The following is a 9099-nucleotide window of genomic DNA, read 5'->3' as shown; positions in this document are numbered from 1 at the left end:
TAAGCTGAGAGAGCAGGGCACCAAAATTCGAATAGAAATTAGGCATGGATTGGGGGGGACGGTAACCCAGAACGCAGGTAAGGGGGGACACAGAAGATTCGAGTCTAATTGCCAGGCAGTCCACCTGAGGGATGGTGAGGAGAGAGAGGGAAGTGAACCTGAGGGAGAGATTGATAATGGCGGCTACGCCACCTCCTGGTTTGCCGACAGGCCTATTGGCGTGGAGTATATAATACCCCGGAGGGATGGCTGCTAAAATTTCGGGGGAGGAATCCTCATTCAGCCAAGTCTCGGTTAGGAGAAGAACGTCGGGTCGGTCTGAGTCTAGGAGGTGGAAGATGTCAAGTTGGTGTCTGACAAGTGAGCGAGTATTAAGGTAGGTGATTGCTAATTCCATATTAGCGGGTGCCTGAACGAGTGGGGGATTAGGAGGAGGGGAAAAGACTGAGGGTTCAGGAGTAAGGAGGGACGGGAGGGACTGTAACTCAGGAAAGGTACTGCGAGCATGATAAATACCTAGTTGTTGGAGGCAAGTAGAACTGGTGGTGTCCAGTGACCGGAGTGAGTGCAGTGCAATCAGGTCCCTGGGAGTGAAGGTGGTAGTTTGGGCAGAGTGACATGGCCCGGGCCCCGTCCGGCCGCAGACGGGCGCATACGGGCTTGCCTTAGGCGCGCCCGCTGCGCACGTCCGCTGCGCTTCCGGTATGGACACATCCTATATGCAAGTGAGAAGGAGGTCGGAAAGGGGGCGTGGCCTAATTAAGTGGCGTGGCCTAATCACGCGAAAGAGGCGGCAATTAGAATCAAGGCTGGCCTCGCCCGCCCGCTGCAGCGCTGAATCGGCTGTTTAGGAGGTCTGGGAGTAGCCAATAGGAATCCTTCGTTTGGAGCAAGCAGGTAAACAGTGTATTTAAAATCACACAAACAAAGCAGTTATTAAAAGGAACAAAATAACGTGGCTCCCGGCTGTGCCTCAGGAGAGATAGTGAGTTAGGCGGGCGCTAGTTCTCAGCGCTTAAATCCGTTTGGCGAAAAGGGGGCGTGGCCTAATTAAGTGGGCGTGGCCTAATCACGCGAAAGAGACGGCAATTAGAATCAAGGCTGGCCTCGCCCGCCCGCTGCAGCGCTGAATCGGCTGTTTAGGGGGTCTGGGAGTAGCCAATAGGAATCCTTCGTTTGGAGCAAGCAGGTAAACAGTGTATTTAAAATCACACAAACAAAGCAGTTATTAAAAGGAACAAAATAACGTGGCTCCCGGCTGTGCCTCAGGAGAGATAGTGAGAGCTCTCCAACCCCAACGCCGGAACCAACGACATCACCCCATCGCAAGACCTCTGCAACTCCCTCGCCGCCTACTTCCACAAGATCGCTGACATACACAACAGCTTCAGCACACAACCAACGCTCCCCACGACCACACCATCGCCCCCCACTACCACCCTCAGCGCCTGGACACCGATCAACCTCGAAGACACCATCCGCATGATGAACTCCATCCACTCCGGATCTCCAACCGACCCCTGCCCTCACTACATCTTCAATGTAAACAACAAGGACCCCCTGTTCAAATACTGAATTTGTAATGCAGGGAAATAACAATATGTGAAAAAGGAAAACACAATTGATGATATAGCTAGGGAAAAGGACCGTATGTGAAGCACAACAACCAATAAAAAATTACAAATTCGATTTATTAATGAAATTACATCATCATCTTAAAAAACAATCAATACAATGTTTCTATAAAAATACACAAAATTATGTATGAAGGAAATATTTGTGACACAGTTATACAAGAAAACATCTAAAAAACATTGGTGGCGAACAATAAAAACATCGACGCGCGTTTCGGCGTTAACAAAACGCCTTCATCAGGAGCCACATTCAATCTGTAAAACATATATAAAATAAGTTAGAGACATCTAGGGTTCATGAATAACTCCTATCAAACAATCAACAGTCCATAACATATCGCTGTGCTTACATAACAAGGAAATCCCTACAAGGTGCAGCTATAGATTATAGCTACAACTGATACAGACTAGTTAATATATATTTGAGCAGTAATTATACCCATTAACAAACAGGGGAGTTGCCAGAGTTTGGAAGGCGGCATAAAGTCTATCGTCTAAGGAGCAACAGTTATAGTTTGTATGTAACATGGTATTATTAACTTATGTGCATTGATGCCAATATCTGGCGGAGGTTTCCATTTAGCAAGGATATCTACGTTGACATAGACCTGTTCTCCTTAGTCTTACCTAATGAACACAAGATAGGTGTTCTCTATTTGTACTCGAATCAGTCCAACATCTGTTTTCTTGGCGGAACTATATCTCGCCTGGCTAGAAGTGATTTTCTGAAAAAGATGTATCTATTAGACATATGTACCACTATGTTCACTGTACGGTTATGGAAATCTATTTAATGCAAGAAGATGTAATCAATAGGTTGTTCACTGTACGGTTATGGAAATCTATTTAATGCAAAAAGATGTAATCAATAAGTTACAATTCTTGATATTTGTTTTTGTTGCAAAGTCCTATAGTTTCCTAGTAGTTTCACAGGGATTGGTTTTGTAGATGTCCCTTTCTTTTTTGAAAAAAAGTTTTATTTAAAGATGCACGGTAAGGTATATGCCAGTCTATCACAGTATTCAAATAAGTACAGAGAAGGGGGATCAACTTATCCCTCACAAGATGCAAAAAGTCGGATTTTGTATATGCATCAGGTAGAAAGCGGCGTGCTTACCATTTCTATTACATAGCAGTTCGTATTGTCATAGCCCCAATAAAGACGAGGTGCATTGCATGTGTTTCGAGTAAACAGTCAAGCAATTCCCAGGTATGTGAGAAAACTTGTCAAAGATGTATCTCACACCAGGTAATTGTCAAGTAAGACACCCGTGCATCTGATAGCTGGAAAAGTGCTTACCGTTTCTGTTAAAATGTATGTTGTAATATCAGCATACAAGACATCACAGCCAAGGAATCCTGTATAGTCCCGGTGTGGTTTTATCGTGCTAAGAGAAGGGCGCATAACATTACTAGTTGTAATTTAACTATCAAGCGAATTATTACTGATGAGCAACATAAATACTGTCTCATAGCTTGCTTACCGAAAATAAAAGGAAGGCGAGCCGTGGCTTCAACCTGTCAAGAGCCCAGAATGCCACAGTCTGTAGTCTTTTACTGGCGTCTCACAGCCGTTGGCGTGCGTATGTTTATTCCTGGGAAGAATGAAGAGCGTGACCAATTATAAAGGTTCGAGGTGCCGGTGCATGTAAACAAACAGGGTAGAGCGGCGACCTATGTAATTTATCTATCGAGCGAATTGCTAATGGGCAACTTGGGTACTGCCTCATAGCTGGCTTACCGGAAATACAAAGAATGCGAGCCGTAGCTTCAACCTGCCAAGAGCCAGGAATGCCACAGTCTGTAATCTTTACTGGCGTCTCGGAGCCGTTGGTATACGCGTGCTTGTTCCTAAGAAGAGTGCAGAGCGAGATTAAATTATTCAAGCTCGGGCTGCCGATGCGTAGAAACAGACAATGCAGAGCGGCGGTGTATGTATTAGCCGTTTGCTTACCGGGAAATGGTAGAATCCGGGCCGTAGCTTCAACCTGCGGGCGCCGCGTTTAAAACTTCGATCGGCGTCCCGCAGCCGTTGGAAAATGATGGTTAACCAGCCGGAAGGGCCATCATGCCTTAAATACCCGGAAATGGGTTTGACCTCAGTTATTAAAGGGCAAGTAACCGTTCCCTTCGGAACGCGAGTATTATAGTAACGGTGTATTGATATCTATAATCTATGGTTCTTTACTGATCATGTGAGAACCGTTCTGAGCTGTTGCTCAAGGCTCCAATTGGTGAACAGTGATCACTGCGAATAGATACACTGTTGCTCAAGGCTCCAATTGGTGAACAGTGATCACTGCGAATAGAGAATAATTTAATCGAAATAACGTGATCAAGGCATGTTATATGAGCTATATATTCTCACAACCAGTATAATTAAGATGAACGTATATATTCATCTAAAATTAGAGCGTGTAGGAAACTGAGTCCTGGTCGTGTTTGTGCTTAGTGGGAACGCGAGGCAGGTATTTAAATGTAAAAGCTAGGGCTGAAAAGGATATAAAGTGGGCCCAAAAGATGGAACATTCTTTTTAATCAAGGCAGATGGCATTCTCCCACGGAATTTCATTGTTTAGTCCCTTTTTGTACGTGTCCAGAACAAATATCCAGAAAACTTCACGTTTTTTGCGAATGGCACATCCACCTTTATTATCCGCAAGCTTGATTTTTTCTAGGACTCTCCAATGAATGTCATCTGGTTTATGCTGAGACTCTAGGAAATGTTTTACTAGTGGCGCATTCAGCTTCCGGGTATTGATAGCAGATCTGTGCTCTGTCAAGCGTGTTTGAATTGACCTGCATGTTTCGCCAACATAACCCATTCCACACGGGCAGCTGATGAAATAGACCACATTCGCGGTTTTACAGTTCCACAAATCGGTCGCTTTAAAAGTGGAGCCATTATGAGTAAATGATTCCCCTAAGATGATAGTTTTACACGATTTGCAGGAGGAGCAAGGAACCGTACCCCTGACGGGCAGGTTCGTCAGTATTGCTCTCTGGATTTGAGGGCCATTGGGCAGCTTGCAGTTAAATTTGGAGTGAACTATTTTATCCTTTAAATTCCGATTTCTCCTGTGGGCAAATAAAGGTTTTGCTAGGACAGATGTGGAGGACGGGTTGCAATTTAGAATGTGCCAATTCGCGTTGACAATCTGTCTTATGCGCTCATTCATCGTTGAGTGAGTGGTCACACAAACGATGCGGTCCTTAGCCTGTTTTTCTTTGGGAACTAGTAGAGCGTCACGATCAAAATACTGTGCACGTTTGTAGGAATCTCTTATTAATCTGTGGGGGTAACCCCGATCAAGAATTTTTTTTCGCATGATTGCAGATTGCTTGTCATAGTCAGATAAATTTGAACAATTCCTACGGACCCTAAGGAATTGTGAGAAAGGAATACTCTCTCGTTGGCATTTGGGATGGAAACTGCTGAAATGTAAAAGGGTATTCCGTGCAGTTTCCTTCACAAATAGATCCACTTCCAACTTGTTATCTTTAACTCTGATCAGAAGGTCTAAAAACTCGACTTGGTATTCATCGTAGTGTGCTGTGAATCTTAAATTTACGTTTGTCAGATTGATCCACTCCAAGAACTCAAGTAGAGTGTCTTTCCTATTGGTCCAGATAAAAAAGATGTCATCGATGTATCTGGACCAATGGGAAATTGACTCAAAGAAGGGGGCTATTTCGTTGTATATGAAACTCTCTTCAAAATAAGACATATAAATGTTAGCTATGGAAGGAGCAACTGACGCTCCCATGCTAACACCTCTGAGCTGGCGGTAGATATTATCACCAAATTCAAAGACATTCTCAGTGAGAACTATGAATAAACAGTCTATAAGGAACTGTTTTGGACAAGCAATGTTGTGAGTATCTATGAACCAATCTGTTGCTCTGATTGCTTCATCTATTGGTATATTACTGTACAGGGATTCGATATCCATCGTTACAAGTATATCTCTCCCTGTTATGAAATTTAAGTTCTCGACAGTATTGATCATGTGGCAGGTATCTTTAATGTATGATTTGATTTTGGGGATATGGGGTCTTAAAAAGTGATCAACAAATTTAGAAAGTGGTTCTGTCGGAGTACCAATCATTGATACTATTGGTCTATATGGAGGGTTCTCCGAATCTTTATGTATTTTCGGGAGACCATAAATACATGCAGTTTTCAATTTGTTAGTGTTCAGAAATTCGTGATCCTTTTTATTGATGTCACTATTTAGAAGGGCATCGTTGGTCAGAGTGTTAATTTTTTTGATTATCGTATTAGTTGGATTGCAGTTTATCTGTAAATAGGTGGAGCTATCACTCAACATTTCTAACATGTTCAGTTCATAGTCACTGGAATCAAGGACAACGATACCCCCTCCCTTGTCTGCTCCTTTAATCGTGAGGTCTTTATTGTTCATCAAGTCTTTCAGGGCTAATGATTGCTGCTGGTTTAAGTTGTATTTGGGTTTTGGAATGAATTCCAAGGTTTTCTCTAATTTCTTCATGATCCATATAGACCAATAGTATCAACGATTGGTACTCCGACAGAACCACTTTCTAAATTTGTTGATCACTTTTTAAGACCCCATATCCCCAAAATCAAATCATACATTAAAGATACCTGCCACATGATCAATACTGTCGAGAACTTAAATTTCATAACAGGGAGAGATATACTTGTAACGATGGATATCGAATCCCTGTACAGTAATATACCAATAGATGAAGCAATCAGAGCAACAGATTGGTTCATAGATACTCACAACATTGCTTGTCCAAAACAGTTCCTTATAGACTGTTTATTCATAGTTCTCACTGAGAATGTCTTTGAATTTGGTGATAATATCTACCGCCAGCTCAGAGGTGTTAGCATGGGAGCGTCAGTTGCTCCTTCCATAGCTAACATTTATATGTCTTATTTTGAAGAGAGTTTCATATACAACGAAATAGCCCCCTTCTTTGAGTCAATTTCCCATTGGTCCAGATACATCGATGACATCTTTTTTATCTGGACCAATGGGAAAGACACTCTACTTGAGTTCTTGGAGTGGATCAATCTGACAAACGTAAATTTAAGATTCACAGCACACTACGATGAATACCAAGTCGAGTTTTTAGACCTTCTGATCAGAGTTAAAGATAACAAGTTGGAAGTGGATCTATTTGTGAAGGAAACTGCACGGAATACCCTTTTACATTTCAGCAGTTTCCATCCCAAATGCCAACGAGAGAGTATTCCTTTCTCACAATTCCTTAGGGTCCGTAGGAATTGTTCAAATTTATCTGACTATGACAAGCAATCTGCAATCATGCGAAAAAAAATTCTTGATCGGGGTTACCCCCACAGATTAATAAGAGATTCCTACAAACGTGCACGGTATTTTGATCGTGACGCTCTACTAGTTCCCAAAGAAAAACAGGCTAAGGACCGCATCGTTTGTGTGACCACTCACTCAACGATGAATGAGCGCATAAGACAGATTGTCAACGCGAATTGGCACATTCTAAATTGCAACCCGTCCTCCACATCTGTCCTAGCAAAACCTTTATTTGCCCACAGGAGAAATCGGAATTTAAAGGATAAAATAGTTCACTCCAAATTTAACTGCAAGCTGCCCAATGGCCCTCAAATCCAGAGAGCAATACTGACGAACCTGCCCGTCAGGGGTACGGTTCCTTGCTCCTCCTGCAAATCGTGTAAAACTATCATCTTAGGGGAATCATTTACTCATAATGGCTCCACTTTTAAAGCGACCGATTTGTGGAACTGTAAAACCGCGAATGTGGTCTATTTCATCAGCTGCCCGTGTGGAATGGGTTATGTTGGCGAAACATGCAGGTCAATTCAAACACGCTTGACAGAGCACAGATCTGCTATCAATACCCGGAAGCTGAATGCGCCACTAGTAAAACATTTCCTAGAGTCTCAGCATAAACCAGATGACATTCATTGGAGAGTCCTAGAAAAAATCAAGCTTGCGGATAATAAAGGTGGATGTGCCATTCGCAAAAAACGTGAAGTTTTCTGGATATTTGTTCTGGACACGTACAAAAAGGGACTAAACAATGAAATTCCGTGGGAGAATGCCATCTGCCTTGATTAAAAAGAATGTTCCATCTTTTGGGCCCACTTTATATCCTTTTCAGCCCTAGCTTTTACATTTAAATACCTGCCTCGCGTTCCCACTAAGCACAAACACGACCAGGACTCAGTTTCCTACACGCTCTAATTTTAGATGAATATATACGTTCATCTTAATTATACTGGTTGTGAGAATATATAGCTCATATAACATGCCTTGATCACGTTATTTCGATTAAATTATTCTCTATTCGCAGTGATCACTGTTCACCAATTGGAGCCTTGAGCAACAGTGTATCTATTCGCAGTGATCACTGTTCACCAATTGGAGCCTTGAGCAACAGCTCAGAACGGTTCTCACATGATCAGTAAAGAACCATAGATTATAGATATCAATACACCGTTACTATAATACTCGCGTTCCGAAGGGAACGGTTACTTGCCCTTTAATAACTGAGGTCAAACCCATTTCCGGGTATTTAAGGCATGATGGCCCTTCCGGCTGGTTAACCATCATTTTCCAACGGCTGCGGGACGCCGATCGAAGTTTTAAACGCGGCGCCCGCAGGTTGAAGCTACGGCCCGGATTCTACCATTTCCCGGTAAGCAAACAGCTAATACATACACCGCCGCTCTGCATTGTCTGTTTCTATGCATCGGCAGCCCGAGCTTGAATAATTTAATCTCGCTCTGCACTCTTCTTAGGAACAAGCACGCGTATACCAACGGCTGCGAGACGCCAGTAAAGATTACAGACTGTGGCATTCCTGGCTCTTGGCAGGTTGAAGCTACGGCTCGCATTCTTTGTATTTCCGGTAAGCCAGCTATGAGGCAGTACCCAAGTTGCCCATTAGCAATTCGCTCGATAGATAAATTACATAGGTCGCCGCTCTACCCTGTTTGTTTACATGCACCGGCACCTCGAACCTTTATAATTGGTCACGCTCTTCATTCTTCCCAGGAATAAACATACGCACGCCAACGGCTGCGAGACGCCAGTAAAAGACTACAGACTGTGGCATTCTGGGCTCTTGACAGGTTGAAGCCACGGCTCTCCTTCCTTTTATTTTCGGTAAGCAAGCTATGAGACAGTATTTATGTTGCTCATCAGTAATAATTCGCTTGATAGTTAAATTACAACTAGTAATGTTCTGCGCCCTTCTCTTAGCACGATAAAACCACACCGGGACTATACAGGATTCCTTGGCTGTGATGTCTTGTATGCTGATATTACAACATACATTTTAACAGAAACGGTAAGCACTTTTCCAGCTATCATATGCACGGGTGTCTTACTTGACAATTACCTGGTGTGAGATACATCTTTGACAAGTTTTCTCACATACCTGGGAATTGCTTGACTGTTTACTCGAAACA

At 42.9% G+C, this 9099-nt stretch overlaps 2 long non-coding RNA genes across 2 annotated transcripts; one reads left to right on the top strand and one right to left on the bottom strand.

Moving 5' to 3' along the window:
- Nucleotides 1-1769: 1769 nt before the first annotated feature.
- LOC147710368 (uncharacterized) lies at nt 1770-3486 on the bottom strand. The gene is made up of 5 exons (XR_015295621.1): nt 3376-3486; nt 3119-3229; nt 2935-3022; nt 2262-2359; nt 1770-1889 (listed from the first exon to the last, which is right to left on the bottom strand). It is a non-coding gene; the product is annotated as an uncharacterized LOC147710368 (long non-coding RNA).
- Nucleotides 3487-8232: 4746 nt separating this feature from the next.
- LOC147710367 (uncharacterized) lies at nt 8233-8794 on the top strand. Its single transcript, XR_015295620.1, has 3 exons — nt 8233-8324; nt 8428-8537; nt 8684-8794. It is a non-coding gene; the product is annotated as an uncharacterized LOC147710367 (long non-coding RNA).
- The last annotated feature ends 305 nt before the right edge of the window (nt 8795-9099 follow it).

The sequence above is a fragment of the Lissotriton vulgaris genome, chromosome 5, assembly GCF_964263255.1.
Source record: "Lissotriton vulgaris chromosome 5, aLisVul1.2, whole genome shotgun sequence".
NCBI lineage: Eukaryota > Metazoa > Chordata > Amphibia > Caudata > Salamandridae > Lissotriton > Lissotriton vulgaris.
This window is presented reverse-complemented; position numbering and strand designations above follow the sequence as displayed.